The sequence below is a fragment of the Monodon monoceros genome, unplaced genomic scaffold (assembly GCF_005190385.1).
Source record: "Monodon monoceros isolate NGI ecotype Baffin Bay Population unplaced genomic scaffold, NGI_Narwhal_1 Super_Scaffold_21, whole genome shotgun sequence".
NCBI lineage: Eukaryota > Metazoa > Chordata > Mammalia > Artiodactyla > Monodontidae > Monodon > Monodon monoceros.
The window spans coordinates 21,556,443-21,567,742 of record NW_021703778.1 but is presented as its reverse complement, the minus strand read 5'-3'; the positions used below and the strand labels follow the sequence as shown (position 1 = coordinate 21,567,742).

The 11,300-nt window shown below is 42.1% G+C and overlaps 1 pseudogene; it reads left to right on the top strand.

Moving 5' to 3' along the window:
• The first annotated feature begins 5,300 nt into the window (after positions 1 to 5,300).
• LOC114903611 lies at positions 5,301 to 6,196 on the top strand (annotated as a pseudogene).
• The last annotated feature ends 5,104 nt before the right edge of the window (positions 6,197 to 11,300 follow it).

Genomic DNA, 11,300 nt, shown 5'->3' with positions numbered 1-11,300 from the left:
CATTGTGGTATGCTTTGATTCTCTTCTCTTTACCTCTTGTTTATCTTTTATAGACTTTGTGGTTCCCATGAGGTTTATATAAAACATCTTATAGATGTAGTGGTATAATTACCCTGCTAACAATTTAAATTGTATCACATACAAAATTTCTACCCTTTTACTGCCCACTTTCACATTTTTGATAACACCATTTACATGTTTTATTGTGTATCCAATTAACAAATCATTGAACTTATTGGTATTTTTAATACTTTTGCCCTTTAACCTTCATTTTAGAGTTAAATAGTAGGACATCACCATTTTACAGTATTAGGGTATTCTGAATCTGACAATATGCTTACTTTTACCAGTGTGTTATATATTTTTATATGTTTTGATGTAACTAATTAATATCCGTTTGCTTCAGCTTGAAAACTCCTTTTCGCAGTCTTTATAATGCAGGTTTAATGATGATGAATTCCCTCAGCTTTTCTTTGTTAGTGAAGGTCTTCATTTCACTCTTCAACTCTGAAGGTGAATTTTGCTGGGTAAATTAATCTTGATTGGCAGTTTCTTTCTTCTAACACTTCAAATGTATCAGCCCATTCTCTCTTGTACTGTAAGGTCTTTGCTGAGACATCTGGTGATAGCCTTATGGGGGTTCCATTTTATGAGAGAAATTTTTCTTCTCTTGCTGCTTTTTAAATTCTCTCTTTGTATTTGGTTTTAGACAATTTTTATTTTTATGTGTCTTGGAGAAGAACATTTTGGGTTGAAATTTTGAAGTGACCTATTAGCTTGAATTTGGATGTCCAAATCTCTCTTCATGGCTGGAAAGTTCTCAGCCATTATTTGGTTAAATAAGCTTTTTACTCCTTTCTCCCTGTCTTCCCCTTTTGGGGCTCCAGTAATGTGTACGCTGTTTCCTTTGATGGTATTCCGTATCTATCGTAGGCTTTATTTATTCCTTCTCAATTTTTTTTTGTTGTTGTTCTAATTGTATAATCTTAATTGATCTGTCTTCAAGATTCTAGCTCACTGATTTCCACTTCTACTTGTTCAAGTTTCATGAGAACTCTATTGAATTCTTCAGTTCAGTCATTGTATCCTTCATTCCAAAATTTCTGTTTGGTTCTGTTTTCTGTTTTTGTTGTTGTTGAGGTTTTCATTTTGTTCTTGTGTTGTTTTCTCCATATTGTGAAATTGTTTATCTGTGCTCTCTTTTAGCTCTCTAAGAGTCTGTAGAACAATTATTTTGAATTATTTGTTGTGAAATTTCTGGATCTCCTTTTCTTTGGAGCCAGTTACTGGAGGTCCACTATATTACTTTCATGGCATTTTGTTTCTCTGATACTTTGTGATCCCTGTAGCCTTGTGTAGCTGTCTGTACATGTGAAGAAACAGTCACCTCTTAAAGACTTCATGGGCTGATTTAAGTAAGGGAAGCCTGTCACCTGCCGATGGAGGCACAATGGACTGTGCTATAACCGTGGATCTAGTGGCTCAGAGCGCCAGGTGCAGGAGTGTGTGGGAGCACTGGCTCCAAGGAAGTATGATGTCTCTTTGGCTCAGCCACTAAGGTTCACAGTATCAACAATTGCGTGGTCCTTGGCAAGCAGTACGGGGGTTCTGCAGTGGCTGCAATTGCTATTGGTCTCCTAAATGGTGCCTCAAGGACTAGTAACTAAGGACCAGGGCAGGCATCAGTGGTGGCTGGAGCCAGTGGTGTGCACACACTTGGTTGCAGGGCCCAGCTGCAAGTGCCTATGTAGTAGGGGAGGTCACTTGTAGACACACTCATAGTAATGGGGTTCAGAATAGGTAGCAGGGGCCAGGGCCAACTATGGGCTTAGTGGCATCTGCTAAAGACATGGGTGTCAGCATGCTTTCCCTTGGCTTCACACTCTACCCTCCGGTATGCATACTGCAGTGGTGACCATTGACAGGGCTGGGGCTGGGGGACATGGATTTCCATAGCTGGAGGGGGTAGCTATAGCCAGGTACGGTGGTGTGAGCCAGTGACTGAAGGCAGGGCCTGATCTGGACCTGAAGCAGCTGCAGGGGTCCTGGGTGTGCTGTGCTCTCCTGTGGCTGCATTCTCTCCCATTTGCACGCACACTGCAAGGGAAGGTGGTGATGAGAGTTGGGCTGGGGCTTGCAGGTACAGAGCCGGAAGGCCTCTCTACAGGTAGGTGCTGCGGCACTGGCCAATGTCAAGAAGGCAGGGCATGATCAGGGCTTGCAGTCTGCTGTGGGGACCTTAGACGTTGTTTTGCTCTCCTCTGGCCACACACTCTGGGTGTGCACAGTGTAGTGAGGGCCAGTGACTGGTCAGGCCGGCGGCTATGTATAGGTGGGCGCCAGTCAGGGACAGAAGGCCCCTTGCGTGTCATACTCCCATGAGGGGGATAACACATTATGTGCACTATCTGAAGGAATACAATGTCTTGTGTTATTGATCCTGAAAATACTTTGTTCCAGCTTCAGTTGATAATGAGAGCTCTGATATTCTAAGAAAGCCTGTTTATTTTTTGTTTATGCCCTTTTGATTTAAACTCAGATTATGTCAGAAAAACTTGAATGGGCGTCACCACCTCGTAATCCTCTAACTAACCTTTGCTCTTTCCTCAAGCTTTGGAGGAAGCTGAAAAAGTGTCCCGTCAAGCTACTGGGCACTCTGTCATTTAGACGCTTACATCCACATTAAAACTGACATGTAGAAATGGCTTTCACTGCCAGCACTTTCTTGCCCTTTCCTCCCCCTCACTTTCCCCATCTCAGTGCCTTCCATGCAGTCTGAATCATCTCATTTATAATTAGGAGGTGAAAAGGGCAAATAAAAAAACAACTTAGAATTTTAACACATCATTGGCATTGGATATAAGTGCCAGTGATGCACCAAAATAACTGAATGCACAGTTTCCAAATTGGTGCATGGATGTTCAGTACTTGCTGCCCATTCCTGTTTGCATTTCAGCCTTCAACATAATGACACCCCATGGTAGGATCTGAAATACCAAAGGTTTTGCTTGCATAGTCGTTATTGGAATTCTGAAAATCTATGTATGTTCTCATGCATATTTAAATTTTTCAAATATGGTATTATGTATTCTAAAAGATAGGACATAATAAATATTATAGAAGAGTATGATGAATTATTAACAAATATTTTGTGACAAAACTTGTTAACTATGTTTTAACTATTTATTGAATCATGCACACCCAGTTTGAAAGAAAGTCACACAAAAATTTGTTGGTTGGTTTTATCCAAAGTGAAAAGATTGACAAAATGTAGTTCATGAGAACATGCTAATTATATTTAGAAAAAAAATCAGTATCATTATACTCTACTGCTTTGGTTGTTCCAAATTCAGAATATTTATCAGATTTATTTATTTATTTATTTATCAGGAGCTCAGATTCACCCCCATCAGAATATGTATAAGATGGGAAAAGAGAGGAAGACCTACAGGACTAGAAAGACTTCTCCCCAAACCAATACTTATAACTTTTTGACTGCCCTGGAAATTTTATAACCCAGCTAAGGGTGTTATAATTAGATTTGGAATGGGTGAAAGGTATGCTTTCCTTTTGAAGGAGGAAGAAAGGTGATTGTGAATACAGATACATACATTGGCCAACAGTTTTAGAAAAAGGATGGGTGGGTCTGGAAACCAATGAGGGATTATGCCACCAGGCACGTGTTATCATTTTTAACTGCATATTTAAAAATGGGGAATAAACTCCAGATAAATTTGTGGACCCACTGGATACATCAAGAAACAGAGTCAGGCCAGAAGCCTCTTTACCACCAACCCTCAAAAGTCCCCACCTTGACTGATAGACTTCCTCGGTTTAGTGCAGCTCAGAGTCAGGGTCCAGTAACCCCAAGTATTCCTACTTCCCCTTCTGAAATGCACAGTTATCCAAGCTAAGGGCCCCCCGTCCCTTTGAGGAAGGAAAGGAGGAGGATTTTACACTTGTGTACACACTTGTGACAGGGTAGCAGGGTGCTGCCCCAAGAGGACCTGCCATCATCCCCTCCTACAGAGGGTGTCTGCAGAGCTTTCCACGGAGGTTGCTGCTTCCCTCACCAAATATTCCTCCGTGATTTTGTGAAACGTGTCCTCTGAACACCCCCCAGGAGATGGGTGAGCAAGTCACACATTAGACATCTACTCCATCATTCCATTTCCCTAAATCATTAAATTTATTCCTCTACATTATAAGAAGGACATTGCACACTTCAGCTTGATTTAATGTAAACCAATATGATATCCAGGTTTTAGTCAACTGTGTAAGCAAATTGTGAGGGTCTTTCCCAGTTGCTCAAGCTAACATAGGGAATCCAGAATGCCTGATAAGTGCACCCATGTTGATACGTTTGGCCATTCCAATATTATTTTCTTCCACCCCGGGCAATTACACTTAGATTCCATTTCTGCACATGTATATATTAATTTCTGCTGATATAAACTTACCACATTTTGCAGTTTTTTCAGTGTGTGAATTGGCTCCTTCCAGGTCAGACTTGGTAATCATTTCCCTTGATGAGGTTGGATTTGACTCCAGCATGGTTCTGCAGGCCATGAGGGATAGCAAGGGTGGATCATTTGGAAATAAGCTTTCCCCTGCAATGTAAGGTCATTACACTGTCCTCGTGCTGGGAGAAGCTCCTTCCTCAGAAAGGGAAGGGGGAGCAGGATCTGCTGTTGGGGAGGCTTACAGGGATTTGTAAGGTCGGGGTACCCAGATTCATCTGAATTGCCTTCATTCCAGTTCTCAGGGCTCCATCCTTTTCTTATCAGCCCCTAATATGCACATAAGAAATTTGATAAGGATGAGAAATCAACTTGAATCATAACTTGGAGCTAAAAGAGATTAATTTATGATAATCATAAAATTCCCTTCCCCCGATTCTCTTAACTCTGCCTGGAGGTGTTCATTTTCATTCTACCATTTCCCCAATGCAATAAAAAGTAGTTAGCATAGTCCAGGGTACCAGTGGCAGAATTCCCATCATAACAGTCTTTTGAAACAGTCCCTTGCTTTCCAAAGTCTTCTGTTTAATAGGCATATTATTTCCAGCAACATTTGGGGCTGTGCCTTAAAAAAAAAAGTCCCCATTGTGGACATTGTAGGTTTTGGGGATAATTAAAGTAATGAAGTACCCTGCAAGGTGGGCCGCAACCTGGGCTTGCAGGGACGTGCAGGGCAGCATGGGCCACTGAGGGAGGCTGGGCCCAAGTGGAAGCTGGGAGGGGCCAGGCGGGCGAGGTGGGCAGTGTGGGGCCCTGCCTAGCCCTCCCCCCGGACACCGCATGTTGCCCTGGGCCCCCCGGCAGCACGGCCCGGGTGAAGAGCAGGCGCCCGAGGAACAAGGCCCCTCGGCGGTCAGCGACCCCGGCCAGGCCAGGGACTCTGGAGAGGAATCCCTGGGGGAGCCAAGAACATCCCCACCGGACAATCCTCAGCCCTGATACCAAAGGCCTTCCTGGATCCAGAAAGAGCAGCTGCTGCCTCGGTTGCCCCCAGGCCTCGCTGCCAAGTGGTCCCCGGGAACCCCAGTTCCCCCCTATCCCCAGATGACCTGGGAGGTGGCCCCGTCAAGGATGACCCTGCTACCTCCCTGGGACCCCAACTATGAGGCTTAAGCGGGACCTCGTCTGGTGCGGGGGCCCAGCTGTGGGTCAGGCACCTCCTTCTCAGGCCAGACCTTGTGCCGTCCCTCATTCTGGCCTCTGTACGAGGCAGCAGCGTGAGGCAGAGACCTCAGGCCCATCTAGCAGGACATCATAGTGGAGAGCAGGTGCCCAGGGATGCAGGGTTCCCAGCGATATGCTCTGAAGATGTCTTTCTTTCTGACCCTCTGCTGCCCTGTGGGCAGCGTGTTCCCCTGCACCTGTCTCAGGGCCCTCAGCAGGTGATGGGCTCTCTCAAGCTGCTGCTCCCAACCCCAATTATGTCCCCCTGGGTCCTCCCCACTCCATCCTCTGGTTGCTCCACCGCCTGGCTCAGAGGGCCTGAGCTGATCGCCTTCACTGGCCTCCTGCAGATGAGCCAGGGGGAGCCAAGACCCAGCTCCCCGGGGACTCCCATGCCCCCTGCTGACCCTCCAGATGCTGCCTCTGACCACCCAGGTACCAGTGGTGGCCAGAGCTGTTCTCACTGCATGGACCCATCTCTCCCATGGGCCCCAGGCAACCAAGGTCCATAGCACCTCCGGGGGCAGAGTGGGCTCCTACTTCGCCAGGCAGGTTCTGTTGACAGTACAAATAAAACAGTGTTGGTTTGTAAAGTAATGAAGTAAATGCTAGTGTTCTCTACCCAGAAGTTACCCATCTCAGTATGTTGGGTTTCAAAAGCAATTTTTATTTTGGACACTTGGCCTAAACTTCCGAGTTTTGCCACCAAACAATAGGACATCAGCTCTGAAGAGGCTCAATCTAAATTCTTTGACTAATGTGAATATCAGAGAAAGCTCAATATAGCATATAAATCAGTTTCTTATATACTGATTATAATTCATTCATTAAAAATATGCTGTTATTTTAAGAACAAAATCACAAGTACATCACTGGAAAAAGGGTGTTTAGGCCAATGCAACTTGTGCTCTTGTGACCATCCTCTGGGATCATCAGAGACTTCCTCACAATGTTCCCTGAGGCTCTGAGCTTTCTGGCTGTGCCCTTTGTCTTAATCCATCAGGTTCTTTCTATGTATGGCCAATATAAGGTTTCAGTAGATTATAAACAGTGCATATAAACAGTGCATTTTACTGGAAAAAGGACATTAATTTTCATCCTTGGCATTTCTAATTATCTCTGGAGTTATTCTCCATTCACATTTGACAAGGGATGTTTAAGACTGCTTTTCTGCTTCTAGTAGCAATCTCCTATATCCCATCTCTGTTTTCTTTCCAATCCTTAGGGAGAAAAAAAGTTAATGTATTTCTTGTTTCTTCCTGAAAAATTGAAAAATGTAGGATTGTGTTTGTAGACTCAACTTCCTTATGGTGGTCTGTTGCAAGCAACAGAGAGTTCCCTTGCAAACAGTACTAAGGAGTTCATTATTTGTGACTTATGATCCTCACCAATGCCACTTTTACATAGATTACTGAAGAAAATATAATATGTGGTCTACTATTTCCAAATAGTTTTATTCTGTCAACCAGGTTTCCGAACAAAAGTCAGAACCAGTCTTCTCCCTTAAATATTTTTAAAGTATATAAAAATAACATACACAAAATAATGGAATTGCTTTATTAAAAATGGAAAATATCATGTAAAACTTTGAGGTAGGATTATATGAAGAAAAATGCAGAACAGATTTGCTGTATATAAGTATTACTACTCAAGTATTCTCTAGAATTATAAAGGAACAGTTTTTAATATCTCATGATATAAGATATGATGGTCCAGGCAATACTTATCTAATCTAGTCTTAGAGTTGAAATCTCATCTTGGATAAATTCATCAATACCGAGTCCTTACAAATAAGATGTTGCAAATAAAAAAATAAACCAAAAATAAAAATCCCCACTAGTTAATTTTTCACTATCACCTGCTAGACCCTCTTTATCTTTTAAAATATCTGTGGTTCAAATGAGTCTGGAATTTTAATTTTTTACAACATATTTTCTGGGTTTAATTAACATTCAGTAAAATCTTTAATGTTTAAGAGTGGTTTGATTATGGGAAATATGTTATCGCCTTCCATATCCAGGAACATAAAACTGTCTTTAAATAAAATTTGAATACTTTAAAAATTGCAACCCAAAGTGTGTGTTTTTATGAGCTGTAATTTAAGAGGCTCAGCGGCTTTGTCTTGAACAGATGCGTGAGAACAATCTGAGAGAGTACATCTAACAGTGAGACAGCAAATGATGAAATTTTGTATGTATTTATAGTACTTATATTGTTCACTAGCTCTTTATATAACTACCTTTTCACTTTGGGACTTTTTTCATGGCGTATGTTGTGATCTTATCTGTTTGCTTTTCTTTTCTTTGGGGACAATGGGTTATTTAGTATCTCTTTTAAAAATGTGTTTAGGGGTGTGCATTTTAACAGCCTTGTCTAGTTGCATTATTTGCTTGATTTCCTCCCTGTAACATCTCTCCCTTATGCAGCAAACAAAGAAAATAATTTGGGGCTTGGGTATAAGAGAGAGAATCTTGTGCTACAGACGGGTATAGGACAAAGCAGGAGAAGTTAAATGGCTTTTGCCAGAAATTCTTGCTTGTTTTCTTTTCGTTTTGGATTTATCATAAAATTAATAATATTAAGCATTTCTAGTACAAACTATAGTTTACTGAAAGCCTTTACTTTGGAGACACAATTGTTAGTGCTTCATATACATATACATACAGACATTATTGTATTCAATCCTCACAGTGATGTACAAGGAGATGCTGTTGTTCTCTTTTTCACAGATGAAGAAACTGAGATGCAGAGAGGATGAGCAGTTTTTTCGTAATCACATGGTCAGAATATGAAAGAACTAAGAAAGTAGCCCAATTCTATATGACTGAAAACCCTGTGCAATTAATGACCCTCAGAGCACGTAAGCAGTAGATATAAAAATTGGTCCATATTTTGCCAGGGCTGGAGGTAGAGATGGAAACAATAGTGACAGTAGTAACAGGAGTAATGACAATAATAATAACACTGCACAATTTGCCATTTGGGACCAGCAAAGGGCCATGAGTCCACCTAGGGACTTCACATAAAGTGTATTTATCTGCCTTATGACCCTAAGGAATGGTCTTATTATTCCCATTTTAAGATCACAAAATTAAAGTCAGGAAAGTTAGGAATCTCATTCAAAGTTACATAGCTAGTACATTACAGATGCAGGAGTCCAGCTGAGAACTGGATTCTAAATATATTCCATACTTAATCTTCTGCCCCATTGTAAGCTGCATTTCTTCTTTACTTGTGATTTCGTCTAAGAAAATCTTCCTGTTGGGATAGTGCTGTGGTTTTCTTCCCCTAATCCGAGTATAATGTAACACATACTGCACAATGATTGGAGATATCATTATATTTACAGACCTATTCATCAGTTTGTTTCTGTTAAATAAAAAACTTTCTGAAAATAGTGGAGAAGGGCTGGATGCAGGTGTGGAAATCTTCCACGTAAGCCAAAAATCTTTTAACAAATGATAATATTCTCATGGGACAAGGATAAAAAATAGGCCATTACATCACCAAAATTCTGAAACTTCTCATAATACTAACGGAAAATAGAACCAAAGAAATGTAAAGTTATTACTAAGGGCCCCATATGAAGGCAGGAAGGATTTAATAATATGAATAGTCACATGCAGGCCAAATTATTTGGTAGCAACCTTGGAATACTGGAGCTACCAATGCCCAGGATCTGAATCAAGAAGAAACAGACCATTTTTTCAAAGATTTCTTAGAGATCTGAAGGAAAGAACCTTTGGCTTGTAAAGTTCAATGTTTGGATTAAAATTTATCAGGTTGCATCTGTGAACCTTTCCATTTTGGGTCAAAGAAAAAAGTATGTCTCTGTGTGTGTGTGTGTGCACGCATATACTATATTAGTCTGCTTGGGCTGCCACAACAAAATACCACTGACTAGGTGGCTTAAACAACAGAAATTTATTTCCCACAGGCCTGGAGGCTTGCAAGTCCAAGATCAAGGTGCCATGAGGTATGTTTTGTTCCAAGGCCTTCTCTTGGCTCGCCGTAGGTGGCTGCCCTCTTCCTGTGGGCTCAAATGGCCTCTTCGTAGGAACAGGAAATAAATCTCTCTAGTATCTCATCTTATAGATGCAGTAATCCCATCAAGAGGGTCTCACCCTTATGACCTCATCTAACCCTATTACCTCCCAAAGACCCCATCTCCAAATGCCATCATACTAAGGGTTAGGTCTTGAACACAGGCATTTGGGGGTCGGGGGGGACACAAGCATTCAGTCCATAACACTCTGCCCCTGGCCTTCCAAAATTTGTATCTTCTCATACACAAAATACATTCATTCTATCCCAACAAACAGCCCCAAAAGTCTTAGCTCATTCTAGTATCCATCTAAAGTCAAAGTCTCATCTAGATATCATCTAAAATCAGATACAGGGGAGACATGAGGTGCAATTCATCCTGAGGTTAAATTTCTCTCTGGCTGTGAACTTGTGAAAGCAAACAAGTTATGTGCTTCCAAAATACAAGGGGCCATGATAGGGTAGATATTCCCATTCCAAAACAGAGAAATAGGAAAGAAGGGAGAGGTGAGGGGTCCCAAGCAAGTCCAAAATGCAGGAAGGCAAATTCCACTAGGTCTTAGGGCTGGAGAATAATCCTCTTTGCTTTCCAGGTCCAGTGGGGCAGCAGCATCACCCCCAGGGCTCGGCTCATGTGTTTCTGTCTACACACCTGAAATCAAGGTGGCGGCAGCAGACTTGACCCTCCCCGCTGACCCCCGGGCCTGTGAACTCTGTGCTTCTGGTGGGAGTGGTAACCCACATGATTTCTCAATCACCTTTGGGATCCTTCTTCCCTTCTTGAGGGAGAGCTAACATTCACAGCTGAATAGCCCTACAATCCCACCTTGCAAACTCCACAAAGTCTGATTGCCTTCCTTCATCCTGTCCCACCTTCTTCCTCACTTTAGTTCAAACTGGCAGTGTCTCTGCTGGTATAACCCCATCTCTATTCTTCGCTTATTAAATTCATGAGTCACACCATGATCTCTTTATCAAATCATTTTCTTTTTTTCTTTTTTTCTTTTTTTCTTTTTTTTTGAGGTACGCGGGCCTCTCACTGTTGTGGCCTCTCCCGTTGCAGAGCACAGGCTCCAGACGCCAGGCTCAGCGGCCATGGCTCACGGGCCTAGCCACTCCGCGGCATGTGGGATCTTCCCGGACCAGGGCACGAACCCGTGTCCCCTGCATCGGCAGGTGGACTCTCAACCACTGTGCCATCAGGGAAGCCCTATCAAATCATTTTCAACCACACCCTTAGTATTCTCTTTAGAACCAGCTTTCTCATTTTTTTTTTTTTTGCAATATGGAGAAGCTGAAAATTTCGATATCTTCAAGTTCTGGTTCCTTTTTGCTTAAGAATTCCTTCTTCAATTCATCTCTCTCCTTTCACATTTTACTGTAAGTGATCAGGAGGAATGAAGCCATACTTGCAATACTTTGCATACAAATCTTAGCTAAATATCTAATTTCATCCATAAAAGATTAGAACACAGTTTGGTCAAGTTCTTTGCCACCTTATAACAAGGATCATTTTTCCTCCATGTTCCAATAACATGGTTCTCACTTGCATCTGAGTCCTCGCCCTTAACA